The following is a 17,793-nucleotide window of genomic DNA, read 5'->3' on the forward strand; positions in this document are numbered from 1 at the left end:
ATTATTATTCCACCACCAACTATTTTTATTTATAAAAATTTTTTCTTTTGATTCCTCAAGCACATCTTTTGCTACTTGTTTAATAGTGTTTGTTACTTTATCTCACATGACATTTGCTTCTTTATGAACATCCCAAAATTTAAAATCTTTTTCATAAAAATAATTTTATTTGTGTCTTTTAGGTTTTCACATCTAATTCTACGATGATAAGTCATAGTATTCTTTATTTTACGACTATTCATCTTAAAATCTAGAACTAATAAACGATATTGGGTACTTAAATTTTCGCTTGGAATGACATTACAATCTTTACAATCTCGACGATCTCTTCTCATTAGAAATAATCAATTTGTGTTTTATTAGATCCACTCTTATAAGTAATAAGATGCTCATCTCTTTTCTTGAATAAAGTATTAGTAATAACAAAATCATACGCAAAAATAAAATTTAAAATAGTTCTACCTTCTTCATTAGTTACTCCAAAACCGTAGCCACCACAAGTATTTCCGAAGTCTTCTACCACTCTACCGACATGTCTATTTAAATCTCCTTTAATAGAAATTCTTTTTTCAAGAGGTATCAATTGTAGTAAGTCTTCTAAGTCATTCCAAAAATTATCTTTATACTCTGTATATAAACCTACTTGAGGAGCATAAGCACTTATAATATTAAAAATCTTAGTATCAATGATAATCTTGAGGGCTATAATTCTATCTCCAACTCTATTAATTTTTTACAATATTATCTTTCAAACTCTTATCTATAATTACACCTAAACCATTTCTAGTGTGACTCTTACCAGAATACCAAAGTTTAGAACCTAAATTATCAATCTCCTTAGCCTTTTCTACAACCCATTTAACATAAGATATTAATTTTCTATTAATTTTCTTATGAATCATAATATTAACTAATTCCATTAATTTACCATTGAGAGTACCTAAATTCCAAGATCCTATCCTAATATTAGTTTCATTAGTTTCATGGACTAACTTCTTTGCCCGCATTCGTCCGTAATGTGGGAACCCTTACTTATTTGACACTACACCCGGACGCCGGTGTAGCCACCCTTGCACACTTTTCACTATATTCAGGCTATACAGCGCGTCGCTTCCAGGGGATGCCTTGACACTTACAAAATGATCAAAAGGATTTATGTCATGATTTTTTCAACAAGTTTTACATTGGCTATCGACTACTTAATGCAACCCTCCACATTTCACATCTGGGCTTGGGACCGTTAATAGAAATTTTTAGGTCAATGAAAGTAATATTGATTTGAAAATTGGCAAGCAATGACTTTGATGAAATAATCACATCATCATTAAGACTTTAGTTCTTTAGTCGATCATTGTCAATGTAGATAATTGAAACTGCCTTCATGGAAGATCTTAAACAAATTGAGGCAACATGCACCGCATCTATCAAAACCACTATTGATTGACTTGTCATGATGCTTATGCTCTAGAAAAAATGGCTAGTGCAGCTCTTGGAATATGGCTCACTATGCTATGACTACTTTTATTAAAAGCACACTTCACGAGAAAAATGAAGTAAACACCATTCATCGCTTTCCTGTGAAGCAGAAACTTCCAACAAAGTGTGTGTTGCACAGCTTTGCCACATCATATCATAGCATTATGCAATCAACACCCGCGAAAAGTAAAATCCTAATTCAGATTCATGATTTGAATCAATATCTACCACAATAAGCAGGCAGAGTCAACTATTTCTTCTCATTATTAATCACAGTCATTGAGTCATATCAGTAAATTTACAATATTTTTCTTTTGAGTTGGCCACTTATTGGTGGATCTTCTCTTCAACATACTCCCAAAAAGTTTTTAAATGCCTTTCACTTGTTCTTGTTATTGCCGTTGGTCATTCTTACTCAAGCTGCTACTTCTCAACACCACAGCTTTACACTATCTCTAGCCTCACATTGCCTCTCTCACTCTCATTCTCAAAGTGGCCGGTCAATCTCACAAATTTATTCTTGATTTTGTTATAGTCTTGCATTACTTCATTATTTATATCATTTATATCTTTGTTTTTCTTCTTTTATTTTTTGACCAGCAATAAATTATTGCTATTGAAGGTATTATTATATTTACTAGAATATTATGCCCTAATATGGCTTAAGTTACGTTTATTAAATAACAAATGTATGTATGAATCTATCATGATATGCAGATACTGAACTCTTTAATTTTCTTTTTTTTTTTCAAAATACTTAACTCATCAGTTAGTAGAAGTGTCGCTTCACTTTATGCTTTTTGTGTAATAAAGCAAAAAGAACCTATACAGATTGAATTACCCTTAGCAAGAATACTAGCTAGGACTGGATCAAAAAGAACCTATACAGATTGAATTACCCTTAGCACTTTAAGAATACTAGCTAGGACTGGAACAATTTGTTACTTCTCCGTATGAGCCTTCTTAGATGATATCCTAGATTAACAATGATGTATGCTTTAGTTTTCCAACGAGAATCAACTCTACAATCAAGTAAAAAGAGTGACAGTAATCCCCCCTTCTATGATCGCACACAATATTTTGCTAAATCTTATGCATGTGAAGATGCATGCATTAAATGCATTTTTTCCTTGTGAATTACATCCACAGTTTCTGTGAAATACATAAAAGAGTAGAAGTCAAGCATTGTTGAAGTTCGGGTGATATCTCTTGCTTTGTTAGTGTCATGGTATCTTGAACATTGATCTCACTGCTCAAGGAGGAAGTAGGCATTCTATATCGTTATCATTGGTGCTATCAAAATCAATGATGAGCCATCTTGATCAATTTTGTCGGTCCCAATGAAGTTATTACAAGTTCCCCATAGAACTAGACTCATTTAACCAACAAAAATAAACTTGTCCATATGCACGTATACTCTTCTATGTTGATGTGATAGTTATTGAGTTCAACAAACTGGGTAAATTTTCTTGGCTGTTGCAGGACAAGTGCGTATCTTGAAAAGCTTTCTTGCATTTTCAAGAATTGTGTTCACAAGACTTAGAATATTACAGGCATAAACCTTTGATTTCCATTACTTCATGGTGGAAACAAACTATGAAGTTTTGAAGTGAGTCAAGTGGTTCACCCATGATAAAAAATGTTTATGAAATCATTAAAGTTTATTGGCACTAACAAAATGAATCATAGATTATAGTTGGAATAAGAGTATAAAGACATGCTTGACAGTGGGAGAAACAAAAACCATCTTAGCGACATCTTAAAGGTAGTAAAGTAGGCACTTGTGTGCATTAGTGATGTAAAGAAAAAAGGTGGCTGCTCAAAATAAGAGACATGGATGGCTAGGTCCTATTTCCCTCTATAAAAATTGAGATGGGGGCCTTCAAATTTCATAGGAGGACAGACTTCCGCAATTTTCAGGAAAATGCACATGTAGGTTAAGGCGAGCACTTCATCACTCAACTAGGAAGTGGTATTTCAATAGTACTTCCTTCTGAGAGATAAATTGCATTAATAATGAGACTAGAAGCAAGGATTAAAAGACCAGGTTGAGGTGGACATACAAGAGAGTTCGTCTATCCTTACCCTCGAAGAGATTCAACACTAGGAACAGCTCACTAAAATTGCTTTAGTTTTATCTAAATAATTCTCATCAAACAATTTTTCATTTGGTTGAGCTCCCAGCAATCACAAAATTTTCATGTTCCACTTGTGCAGACATTTCTCTTTCAATGGGGTGCAATACGGCTTGGCTTTTTTTCCTTTGACCACGTTGATCATACTTATCGGCATGCTAAATGAAAATATATCTAGGAGAGAAATGAGAACATTATTATCAATCATAATTCGAGCCTAATGAAAAAGAGAAAGAGAGATCTAGATAGAGAAACAATGAGAATAATTTGTTAGATTTCGGTGTAAGAAAATACATAAGATAAACGTGGCATGAGTTTTTAGCTCATCCCCACAAACCATCAATTCATAGATTTAGGACAACTTTCAACACCCCATAAATGGATATATAATTAAAACATACAACGCTACAATAACGCTTGATAAAGCTTGATAGAAGTCAAAAAAACAGGCATGCTCATAGTTCAAGCTTGCTAGAAGTCCAAAAAGCTGGCATGCTCATAATTGTCCAAGGGTTGGGCAATTTATGTTGATCACATGTTTTCTAATTAGCAAATTTTATGGGATGAATGGTCAGTTGTTCTAATTTATAATCAGGTCTGGCAAACTTCAATATGCCGAATTCTAGAGATGAGCAGAGAATTTCTAAAGCGGAGCGTGATTTTGATCCGTGGAATTGCGGAATCCCACAGGACACAGGATCACGGGGAACAAGGGATGGAGCGCATTCCTTTTATTTTATTTCTATTTTTTTCCTTTATTTCATTAGCAAGTTTCCATTCTTTCTTCTTGGTTCTCTATTTCTCTAGTTTATAATTAGGTATGTGCTATTGAGAGATTTTTATATATGTTGTAGTAGGTTGTTTGGAATATCAATTTTCTAATTTTATAAATATATCAGCGCCTTCTCTGAATTTTGCTATTTGAAGTGTTGTAACATCTTCCTTACGCAAGTGGTGTGTTTATATCTTGCCTAGGAACGGATGATGGACCTCCCCACCAATTCGACGTTCGATCATTGTTTTCAACAGGGGTAGCCAACAAGCAATTCCAACCTACCGTCAAACTGCAAGTCTCACCTCCTTTTCCATCCCACACGCCGTCTATTCACTATTTTCAGCCAATCAAATGCAACGACGCTACAACCTGTTGTTCACAGCCAAAAACCACACTTTTTTTGCTTCTAGTTCGATATCAACCGTCATCCATCCTCCCACTCACGTAATCAATTCTATAACTTTTTGAATACTTTTGGCATTCTACCACACCTTCTAGGAGCGCTAAAACAATGTCATTTGATATCAGAGCTAGTCAGAACCTAGGTTGAAAGAACAAGATGCCATGCCACAATGGAGAAACCCTTAACGATGTGCTTAGGAAATTACCATAGAAGACATGTAGCAGGAAATCATCCAATTGCAGCAGAGACTCGCTGATTTTGAAATAATGCAATATTATGAAGTCAACCACAGCAGCAACGGTGACCACTCAGGTGAAGGAGATAAAGAAAATCCTTTCCACAAAGAAGCTTCAAGTGGTGAAGAGATAATATTGCGATGATTCACATTGAGTATAGGAGAAGAGAAGGTGATATTGGAGTAAATGTGGAATTACCGAATTTTGATGGGCGCATGGATCCGAACGAGTTCATTAACTCGCTCCAGGCGGTGGAATGAATCATTGAGTTTAAGGATGTTCCAACTGACAGAACAGTAAAACTAGTCATCATCAAACTAAAGAAGAGTACAACTTTGTGGTAGAAAAATTTGAAGTGGCCAGCGTGAGGGAAAAAGCATAATCATTACCCGGTTCAAGATGAAAAGAAAGATGTAGTGCAAGTATCCACCAGTGCATTACAAGGAGAATTTGTTCTTGAGGCTTCATCACTTGTAGCACAAATATCTTTCAGTAGAAGAATACACGGTGACAACTCAAGTGAAGAAGAGTAATAAAACCCTTTACACAAAGAAGTTTCAAGTGATGGTGGGCCGATATCGCGTTCATTCGCATTGAGTATAGAAGAAATGGTGCTTTTAGAGTAAATGTGGAAATACTTAATTTTGATGGACGCATGGATCCAAATAAATTCATCAAGTGGTTGCAGACAGCAGAATTAATCTTTGAGTACAAGAATGTTCCCACTGACAAAAGGGTAAACTAGTCATCATCAAGCTAAAGAAAAATGTATCTTTGTGGTGGAAAATTTTGAAGTGGCCACATTGAGGAAAAAGTAAAATTCTTACCTGATTCAAGATAAAAAGAGAGATGCAGTGCAAGTGTCTACAAGTGCATTACAAGCAGAATGTGTTTTTGAGGTTTGATAGCATACAACAGAAAAATCATTCAACAGAAGAATACAAAGTAGAGTTTGAGCAGCTCATGTTGAAATTTGAACTGGTGGAGCCTAAGAAGGACACCCTTGTTTGATATCTTGAGGGATTGGGATTGTCTATCAATATCATGGTCTAGTTGCAGTTCTATTGGTTCCTAATTGATGTATAGACCCTAATATTGAAGGTGGAAAATTGCAACGTCACCAGATGATTGCTACAACTTATAAGCAAGTTCAACCACAAAATTAGGTAGCAAGAGTACAACTAGTAGAGTATCTAAGTTGGCTACGTCAGAGGAAAAATCGATCTATAGAAGAGAAATTGTGGAGCCCATCAACACTTCCAAATCTATCATAGCCAAAAATACTTCAAGTGTCATAATTTTGAGCTCCTTGCATCAGTTGCCTAAAAAGGATAATAATATCTTTCATTGAGCAGTGTGTCGTGAAGAAGGTAGAGGACGAAAACCCAAAAGAGATTAGAGAGGAATACTAGCTTGAAACCAACGAGAGAGAGATGTTAGTGATTCAAGCTAAGCCAATAAGATAGACTCTAGCAAGATTATCATCGGTTGTACTAAAAAGTTGTGAGTCTGAGGAAATGAATGTTAATATAGAGTTTGAGAATGTGATGCCATGAGCTACCCATTTGCAAGTATTAGGAGAGGAATCAACATACTTGATATTGATTGTCCAAGAGGGCCATGAGTTTGAGGAGTTGACACCAAATGCCTGACAACCCAAGATAAAATAATTTTAGAATTTTCAAACATATAGAAAACTCCCGAGTTGTCACTACTGAGGGAGGTCCAATATGCAAGATATGAGAAGGTTTTGAGCTATTTATGGAATGCTTTATAGAATAATCTCAGTGTTAAATTTCATTAAGTTCAGCAACACACCCACGGATAGATGGCCTGACCAGAGTGTTGAATTGCAGCTTCAGCAATCTTCATAGGTGCTTTGGCTAGCAAGGAAGCAGAGAGTCTCTCCCCTCTTCAGTTCACAAGGAGGCTAAGAGATCCTCTACCCTTTTTGATTCACACGCAAGTCAGGTAATCCTCTCCCCTTTTCCATCCGACCAAGCCATATGAACTACTCCTCTCATCGTTAGATTGAGTTGCACACATGATCCTTCCTTCTATCCGGTTTGCATACAAAGAGCTTTGATGAATAAGCCTCAAACTCATAGATCTTTTTTGAATCACATATGAATGGTTAGATCAAGATTTCTTTGATCACCCGTGGCTTGAATTTCATTGTTATGTTGAGATCACTTCTCTTTCACATGATAATTCGGATTTCTTGTGTATGTTGAGAAGATTTACATCTCTTATTGTGATTGGAAGTACATGTCGATGTTGAGATTCACAATTTCCTTTTTAATTCTTGACATAGAAGAAAACCTAGGTCAACCTCTATGCTACATTCTTGATTTTGATCGAATAAGTGTTTCGATTATTTAAATGCACAATTTTATTCCATGACAAGATGTAGGATAGGGTTTCACCTTCTACATTTCTTGAAATCTCTTTGATCTCATAGGAAGCACAATTAATTTCTCGTCACAAGCACCGATATCTGAGAAATACATATATATACCAATAATTTTATGTGCATGCATGTATTTGGCTAAAAACCTGTAGATACTTAAAAAATGAGAATCTGAACACATAGATTGTATTTTAGGTACTATACATGTATTTGGCTAAATGTCTAAAATTATTTGCATAAAAAGCTTAAGGTTCAAGTGTTATATAAGTAAATGTATAAGAACCAAATAACAACTATATATATGTGGAAGTTAAGTGTTATTCATATAAGTACAAATGGATTTAAAAACAGTTTGCAAATTTGTAATTTAATTGAATCAAAGTGTTATACATATGGATATTTAGAAGATTAGAAAATTAAATTTAACTTCAAGTGTTAGATGTGAAAATCGAAAAGTTTGAAAGTTGAAATTAAGTGCTGTATATGCAAATTCATAAAAACTGAATATACACATTTGATTTTAAGGATTAGATACACAAATATATATGAATTTGAAAGTTTACAGTTACTGTTAAGCATATAAATGAATAAAAATCTGAGACTTATAATAGGTTTTCAAATATTATAGATGTATACATATGTGAATCAGAAAATTGGGTATGTATGTGTTTTGGCATTAAATGTTAAAGCATGTAGACACATAAAAAAAATCTAAAGCTCTTGACATGTAATTAATGATAAACATAGAAAGACAATAAAATCTTGCATATATATTTGTAATAAGTATGTAAGAAAGATAAAAAAATCTGCAAATATATTTTTGTATTAAGTGATACGAGAATGAGAGCATAAAAAATCTGCACGTATACATTTACTCTAAGTAATAGGAGGATTTAAAAACTAAAATTCTTCATATATACATTTGCTCTGAATAATAAGAGGATAAAGAATAAAAAAATCTGCATATATACATTTGCTCTAAATAAAAAGAGGATAAAGAAAACAAAAATCTGCATATATACATTTGCTCTAAATAATAAGAGGATAAAGAAACTAAAAATCTGCATATATACATTTTGCTCTAAGTAATGAGAGGATAAAGAAAACAATGATCTACATATTACACTTACACTAGATAAAAAAAGGATACAGAAGCCAAAAAACTACAAATATGCATTTGTTTTAGGTGTCATATATGTAAGCACTTAAGGGTTTGGAAAAACAACAGATAGATTTGAAATTAGTTATTACACAAATAAATACATAATAATTAGAAAAAAAACAATAATCTTTATTTGGAAAATAAGTATTAAATATGTAAAAACTTCAAGAATTAATAAAATTTACATGTATATATTTAGAAATGAACTATTATGCATTTAAACATATAAGGATTAAGAAAATCAACGAAAACATATTTAAATTCAATATTACACATATAAATGCATAAGGATTTGGGAAAACCTATAAACATACATTATATTTTAAGTGTTATAAATGTCACCACATGGGAATTAGAGAATCGATGCACTCATATTTTCAATTTAGGTGTTATAGATGTAAATATCTATAGAAAAAAAAAAGCAAAAATGCATTTAAAATATAAGTATTATATATATAAGTAGAGGGATTAATATGCATATAAAGCACTTGAAATCATATATGTAAACAAAAAAAATTGTTGGTATATATATGTATTCCCCAAATATATGTGCTATTGTCGAGAAATGGATTGTGCTTCTTATAGGAACAAAGATATTTCAAGAATTGTAGAATGTGAAATGCTCTCCTATATGTTGTCATGGAATAAATTGTGCGAGTAAACCAGCAAATACTTGCTTGCACATCGAAAAGGGTAGAGGATATCCCAACTTCCTTGTGAACCGAAGAGAGCAGAGGCTCCCGGCTACCTTGCGAATGGAATATGGGAGAGGCGGCTAAAAAAAGATATGAGAAAAACACTTCAACTCAATCCACTCATCACATGATTATTTATAGCCAAGGAGTATGTGAAAAAACTTCTTGTTGAAGTGGCGGTCAAAGTTCTCGGCTAATAGAATGAAGCCACCTAAGCTCAGTTAACCTTGGTGGAATACTTATGTTGCGATGAGTCTGCAAGAGTAAGGAATGGTTTTAAGTTGGTTAGAGAAGAGCAATTATATATCATGCATACAATTGTTTTATTTCAGATTTTTTTTATTGTTGAATTTTTTTTTTGTGTGTGAATTAAATTAAATTATTTTATTATTGTTATATCTTTTATTATCTATTATTATTATTATATATGTTTTGTTATTGATAATTAATACATGAATTTAAATTTTATATTAAATTTTCTTCTTCTCTTTTTTCCTCTTTTCTTGTATATTTTGATTTAAATTATATATATTTTAATTTTTGGTTTAATTTTATGTAAAAAATTTGTGTCATTTTAAATTTATTTTTCTTCAATTTTATTTTGAATTTTTATTGATTGATTTTTATTATAATTAATTTAATTTAAATTCAGTCATCAAACTGTTTCAGGAGGAGACCTAGAAAGACTTGGGTATATGGTATAAAAAATGATCTTAATATACTAGAATTAAATGAAAATATGACCCTCAATAAGACACGATGGAGAAAAAAGATTCATGTAGCCGACCCCACTTAATGGGATACAGGCTTGTTGTTGTTCGTGTTGTATCAAACTATTTTAGAACTTTTAATTAAGTTTTCCCTTTTTTCTTTTCTTTTATCCTTTTTTTGAAAATGTTTTATATTTTGAATGTGTTTCATTTATCATTTCAATTTTATGTTTGAATTTAATTAAGTAAGTAATTATATTGATTAAGAATTTGTTAAAGTTTTATTAATTAAGGATTTGTTTAAGATTTACTTTGGTTTGTTTAAATAAAAATTTAGTTAAGATTACATGATTTAATTTTAGGATTTTTTTATTTAAATGTGATTTTATTTATTGATTTTAGTTTATACTTATAATTTCTTGATTTCTATTTATGTGTGAATTCCAAACTTACCCCAATTTCATTTTGACCAATTAACTCTTTTATTTTATTTCAATTTAACCTCAACCATGGTTTAGGACGAACTTCAAACACGTTTGAGTTTGTATTGAATCAAAGGCGTGAGTTAAAAGTAGTTGTTAAGCCTGACAGTGTGGGTCTCATAAGGACAAAAAAAGTACAGTGTGGGTCCCATAAGGACAAAAAGTACATTAAGTCATAGACTCAAGTATCTAATCTCAATGGATCACCTAAAGACATCAAAACCTTAAAGAATGTCCGACCTTAGTTTTCATAACTCAACTATGATCAACTTAACAAAAATTTACTACACCGGCGTCCGGGTGTAGTGTCAAATAAACAAAGGATCACACATTACGGACGGATGCAGGTAAAAAAGTTAATCAATGAAACTAATGGAATTAATATTAGGATAGGATCTTGGAATATAGGTCCTCTCAATGGTAAATAAATGAAATTAGTTGTTGTTATGATTCATAGAAAAATTAATATCTTATGTATTCAAGAAACTAAATGGGTTGAATAAAAGGCTAAGGAGATCGATAACTTAGGCTATAAACTTTGGTATTCTGGTAAGATTATCACTAGAAATGAAATAGGTGTAATTATAGAAAATAATTTGAAAGATAATGTTGTAAAAATTAATAGAGTTGAAGATAGAATTATAGCTCTTAAGATTATCATTGATAGTAAGCTTTTTAATATTATAAGTGTTTATGCTCCTCAAGTAGGTTTAGATATAAGGTTTAAAGATAAATTCTGGAATGACTTAAAAGACTTAATACAAGTAATACCTCTTGAAGAAAGAATTTTTATTGAAGGAGATTTAAATGGACATGTCGGTAGAGTGGTAAAAGATTTCAGAAATATTCATGGTGGCTACGGTTTTGGAGTGACTAATGAAGAAGGTAAAACTATTTTAGGTTTTGTTTTAACATATGATTTTGTTATTACTAATACTTTATTCAAAAAAAGAGATAAATATTTTATTACTTATAAGAATGGATCTAATAAAACACAAATTAATTATTTTCTTATGAGAAGAAGAGATCTTCTAGATTGAATAGATTGTAAGGTCATTCCAAGTGACAATTTAGGTACCCAATATCGTTTATTAGTTCTAGATTTTAAGATGAAGAGTTGTAAAATGAAGAATATTACGACTCATCATCGTAGAATTAGGTGAGGAAACCTAAAGGACTAATAAAATTATATTTATGAGTAAAATTCAAGATTTCAAAATTTAGAATGTTAATGATGAAGCAAATGTTATGTGTGATAAATTAACAAACATTATTAAACAAGTAGTTAAAGATGTATTTGCAGAATCAAAAGAGAAAAGTTTCTTTAAATAATAATAGTTGGTGTTGGAATAACAATGTGCAAGAAAATATAAAATATAAGAAGTTATGTTATAAAAATTGGCTTGAATGTAAAAGTTTAGAGAACTGAAAAAAAATAACAACTAGAAAAAATATCAAACGGTCCGCAGGAAGTCTAAAAAAATAATCTGTGACGCTAAAAATTTTGTTTTTTATATATATATATATATATATAAACTAGACAAACAAAGAAAAAAGAAAAGTAAAAATTAAACTCAAGTAAAGTGTATTAAAGATGAAAATCAAAAAGTGATTTTCTTAAAAAAAAATATTCAACATAGGTGGGTGAGTTATTTTGATAAACTTTTTAATGAAGTTTTTGAAAAGACGATCGACCTTAGCGATCTTAATATCATTAATAATAATAAATCATTCATATTTACCGTCTCATTAGTTTAAAAGAAGTTGAAGAGGCTTTAAAGAAAACCAAGGGTGGAAAGTCTGTAGGACCTAATGATATCCCAATTGAAGTATAGAAATATTTAGGAGATTTGGAAGTTTCTTGACTTCATAAACTCTTTATTATTATTTTAAAAACTAAAAAGATACCTGAGGAGTGGAGGAAGAGTATTTTGGTCTCCATTTTTAAGAATAAAGGAGATGCACAAGAGTGTGCAAATTATAGAGGAATTAAGTTGATGTGTCATACTTTAAAATTATGGGAGAGGGTAATTGAACATATATTAAGACGTATTACAAAGATTTCTCATAATCAATTTGGATTTATGTCGGGCAGGTCTATTATGGAAGCTATACATTTATTGAGATTTTTTACGTTCGAAGATAATAAGGAGAATCTACATTTGATTTTTATTGATTTAGAAAAAGCTTACGATAAGGTTCCAAGAGATATCCTTTGGAGAGTTCTTGAGAAGAAATGTGTTGATATGACTTATATTCAAGTCATTAAAGATATGTATACTAGAGTTGTTACTTGTGCTCGAACTGAAGGATGATTAACCAAATATTTTCCTATTTTTGTTGGATTACATCAGGGATCGGCTTTAAGCCCATATCTTTTTGCTTTAATAATGGATGGTCTTGCTGGACATTTACAAGAGGATGTATCTTAGTGTATGTTTTTTGCTGATAATATCCTTATTGTGGATAAGACGAGAGAAATAACCCAAAAAAAACTTAGAAAAAAAGCCAAGAAAAAACTTGAATTATGGAGGTCTACATTGGAGTCTAAAGGCTTTCATTTGAGTAGAACTAAAACTGAATACATGGAATGTAATTTTAGTAGAAGAAGCTCTAGTGACAGAAGTGTAACTTTGGCTGATCAAATTATTAAAAGGTGTGAACGATTTAGATATCTCGGGTCTGTTGTTCAAAGCGTCGGTAATATTAATGAGGATGTTAATAGTAGAATTCAAGTTGGTTGGTTGAACTGGAGGAATGCTTCTGGCCTTTTGTGTGACAGAAAAGTACTGCTTAGGCAGAAAGGAAAATTTTATAAGACGGTGGTGAGATCTGCAATGCATGCTCTATGGCGCTGACTGGCGCTGACTGTTGGCCTTTAAAAGAAAAGCATAATACTAAGTTAAGTGTTGCCGAGATGAGAATGATTAGGTGGATGAGTAGTTTTACACTTAGAGACAAAAAGAGAAATGAATATATACGTGATAGGGTTGGTGTAGCACCTGTGATGGATAAAATTAGAAAAAGTAGTCTTAGATGGTTTGGTCACATTAAGCGTTAACCATCTGATGATTCGATTAAGAGAGTAGATGTTTTAAATTCGACTTATGTTAGGAAAGACAGAGGTAGACCTAGGAAGACTTAGGCTTATTGTATAAAAAATTATCTTAATTTATTAGAACTAAATTTAAATGTGACACTAAATAGAACAAAATGGAGAAAAAAGATTCATGTAGCCGACCCCACGTAGTGGGATTAAGGCTTTGTTGTTGTTGTATATTTCAAACCAAAGAGAGTAAATAGTTACTTTTGGTTTTAATTTTAGGTCTCAACCGTCCGCGAGTCCTCTAGGATAGCCTCTAAAAAAGACTTACAACTAGATCCTAAGATCTAACAAAATACGAGAAGAAAGAGTAAGACCTCGCCAAAAGTGAGGTAAACAAAGCTACTCCTAGCATTAGATAATGTTGCAGAGCATGGCATCGGTCCGCAGGATAGTGGAAACCCGCAAGACAAGGGATCATGGGAAAAACGAGATTGCGGAGAACGAGGAGCAACAGGACCTACGATTACGGGAGATGGGACCAAGTGCATCCCTTTTATTTTATTTCTATTTTTTTTTCCTTTCATTAGCAAGTTTTTTTCGTTTTTTCTTCCTTTTAATCTTCTATATTTCTCTAATTTCTAAATAGGTATTTTTTATGAGAGGTTTTTTAAATATGTTGTACAAGGTTGTTGGGATGATAATTTTTTAATTTTATGAATTGAGAAGCGTTTTCTTTGAATTTTGCTCTCCAGAGTAATATAACATCTTCCTCTTGCAAGTGGTGTGTCTATAACTTGCCTAAGAATAGATGGCGAATCCCCCTCACCATCCGCACCTTGCTGATTCGTCGTTCGACTACTGTTTTCAACAGCCACAACCATCGAGCACTCTAATCTGTTGTCCAACAGCAGGCCTCACATCCTTTTTCCTCCCAGACATTGTCTATTCAATGTATTCAACCGAAAAAGAACCATTTTTCTGCTTCCAGCTGTCACCATTCACATTATTTTTCAACCATCGACCATCCTCACCACTCACACAATCAATCTTCTAACACCTTCGGCATTCTGTCACACCTCCTAGAGGCCCCACAAAGGTGTCAATTTCCATTTGGAAAATTTGATGGGGTCTGACTTTGAATGAAGTATAGCTTTGGGTGGCTTCAATATAACTTTGAGTAAAATCCAACTTTAGCAGAAATGGAATCAGTTTAAGGCTTGCAACTTGCTGAACCCAATTCAGTCTTGCATAATGACTTGGTTAACATGACTAAAGTGATTATAGGAATGCATTTTCAAACATCCTCCATCTTGTGTAAGTGCATCTAGCCATAACATTTTATTTGGTAGCATAAATTAATGCAACTTATACAGTAGTGCCTTATTGAAGATTGTTTCATGTAAAGGATATAATCAGATTGCATTGCATTATTTGGTCATCACAAATGTCAGTGCATATAAAGAGTGTCAAAACATTAATTTGATAATGTCAAAGATCTTACCATTTCATGCGGCATAAACATTCAACTGATGGGGAACACTAGCACAAATAAGCTCGGACGAAAAGCACATAAAATAGTAGCTTCTGTAAATTTTCTAACCAGTAAGAGCATAATTTGACAGCTCAACTATATTACTAGCTAATCTAAATTCTAGAAAGAATATTAAATTAATGTGTAGTGAGATTAAATGAAAAACGGAAACCTCAGATAAAGAATAATTATAATTACATATTCAATTCCATTCAATGTTGATGAACTAGAGGCAACTGGAACAACTCCAATCATATCTGAACCAACTAATGAAGCAAATGAAAGAAGACTAGCTAAACCAAAATAAGTCAATCGCATGAGGTTCCAAAAGATTATTTCTAGAAAATGAGGGAATCGGAGGAAGGGAGAAAGGGGCGTAGAAAAAGCGGAGAGACTCACTTGTAGCAATGTTGTCTTATTGCTAGTAATTCAAGCCTTTTTTTTTCATCCAATTTCATTTTTCATTATCTGAAGACAACTAATCTCTCAATCAACACCAAAACCATACAATACTCCAGCATATTTCTCTAGCATATTTCTCCGTAGATCCATTAAAGAAACACTCCTCCAACTTTCTGAAGGTGGCAGCAGTGAGCAAGCTATCTGATCCAGCTTGGTGGCACATACCTACCCGCTCCACCTCAAGAAGTTCTGCAAGCTTATTCAAACCACCATGGAGACTGTTGCAAAACTTCATCAAATGCTTTACATCATAGACGTTCGGAAAATACAACCTCAAGAGATCAAAAAACCCCTCCTGCTTCTCTGGCAGATTGAGGCATGTCAGAATTTTGAGGAGGTAGCCAAAATCGTAGCCACTGTGGAAGGTGACCCAGTGAACAGAGTCGTTTAGGACGACGCCGGAGGACATCAGTAGCTCGGCAAAGCGGGGGGCACAGACGCCTAGGCGACGGTTCTTATCAAAGTCTATGCCACTGCGACGGAGAAGCTGAAGGGAATCGGAGGCATATACGTCGTGCTCAGCGTCGAACTCGCGAAAGTTGAACTGCCAGACGCACGGGCGTGCTGGAGAACCAAATGCCGGGAGGTTGCCGCGAGCATCAGAGAAAGTGAGTCCGAGCTGGATAAGCTTGAGAAGGTCGACGTTTGTCTTTAGGGTTTGGTAATTGTAATCAGAAGCAGTGCGGAAGGCGCCGACGGGGCGAAGGGCAACACCGGGGAATTCGGTGTCCATCGCAACATAGGGGTAGTCGTCCACAATGGAGCGCATGAGGGCGAACTCATCCTCGAGGTTGGAATCCCACACCTCGCGGATCTCCACCGACTCACCACCGCCATCCGTTTTACCTAGGCTTGACATCTCCAAACCATAAATTTGTATGCGACGGGATGCGGAGACGAAGAAAAAGAGGATGGCTTGTTGCTCGAGGGCAAAATTATGAATGGGAGCACCAAAGTTAAAAGGAGCATCAAAACAAAAAATTTAATAAGAGCAAATTCAAGAAAAATTTTTTCTATATGCTTGTGCTTTGATTCCAATAATATTTTGTTATGTGTATCATATTAGGCTCATCATAGAAATTATTAAAAGAAGTAGATTTTTTAAGTCTGACCCGACCCATTGCAACCTAGATTATGGCGGTGGTAACGAAAGCGGGATCGTGGAGGTTATTGAGGGGTTACTAAGAGATTATTTTGAGGTATGGCGGGGGTTTGCAGCGGAATCACGGAGGTTTTATTTTGGGGTTTGTTCAGATTTATGGCAGGGTTATTGGAGCATCCGGTTGGGGGCTTATAGAAGCGGGATGGCGGGGTTATTTTGTGGGTTATTGAGGGGTTATGGCAGCGGGAGTGCGGATTTTATTTTGGGGTTATTTCAGGGATATTGGAGCTTTCAACGGGGTTATGGCAACGAGAACAATGAGGTTATTGCGAGGTTATTTCGGGATTGTTTGGGGGTTATTCTCAAGGTTATTTGTAGATGGACTGCAAAGTTTTATTTGTAGATGGATTGCGAAGTTATTTCGGGGTTATATCGAGGATATTGGAGTGTTCAGCGAGGGTTATGACAGCGGGAATACGGGTTATTACGGGGTTATGTCAGAGTTATTGTGAAGTTATTTCCAGGTTATTCCGGTATTTTTTTTATATGTTCCTCACTTGGAGCACACCGGGCCTACCGGTAAAATCAATGACCAACTCAACCTAGGTCCAACTCAGGTTAAAACAAGTCCAACAAGGGTCCAACCCAGGTCTTACCTAGGTCAAACCAAGTACAACCAAGGCTCACCTAAGACAACTCAAGTCCACCCAGGTCAATCCATGTCTAACCTAGGTCATCACGAGCGTAACCCAGGCAACCTAAGTCAACCAATGTCTAATCCAAGTCAACTTAGAACCAACCTGAGTCAACCAAGTTTAACTTAAGTCCAAGCCATGTCAATTTATGTCTAACCTAGGTTAATGCAGGTCAACCCAGGTCCAACTCAAGTCCAACCCATATCTAACTACAACCCGGGCCTCACATGGATCTCAACCAAGTTCAACCCATGTCAACCCGGGTCTAACCCAGGTTACCTCAGGTCTAACCCAAGTCCAACCCAAGTCAACCCAGATCCAGCCCAGTTCAACCTAGGTCCAAACTAGTTGATCCCGTATCACATTTGAGTTCAATTTTGAGCTTATCTTAGCTGAAAACCTAGCTCAACTTAGTTAAAACCCAGCCTAAGTCTAATCCAAGCTAAATGAATGTTTTCATGTTGTGTTTCATG

General features: G+C 34.1%; 1 pseudogene; it reads right to left on the reverse strand.

The window, feature by feature from the left end:
• LOC110019139 overlaps positions 1-16,480 on the reverse strand; it is a 19,990-nt pseudogene extending 3,510 nt beyond the window's left edge.
• Between the last annotated feature and the right edge of the window lie 1,313 nt (positions 16,481-17,793).

The sequence above is a fragment of the Phalaenopsis equestris genome, unplaced genomic scaffold (genome assembly GCF_001263595.1).
Source record: "Phalaenopsis equestris unplaced genomic scaffold, ASM126359v1 Scaffold000050, whole genome shotgun sequence".
Lineage (NCBI taxonomy): Eukaryota > Viridiplantae > Streptophyta > Magnoliopsida > Asparagales > Orchidaceae > Phalaenopsis > Phalaenopsis equestris.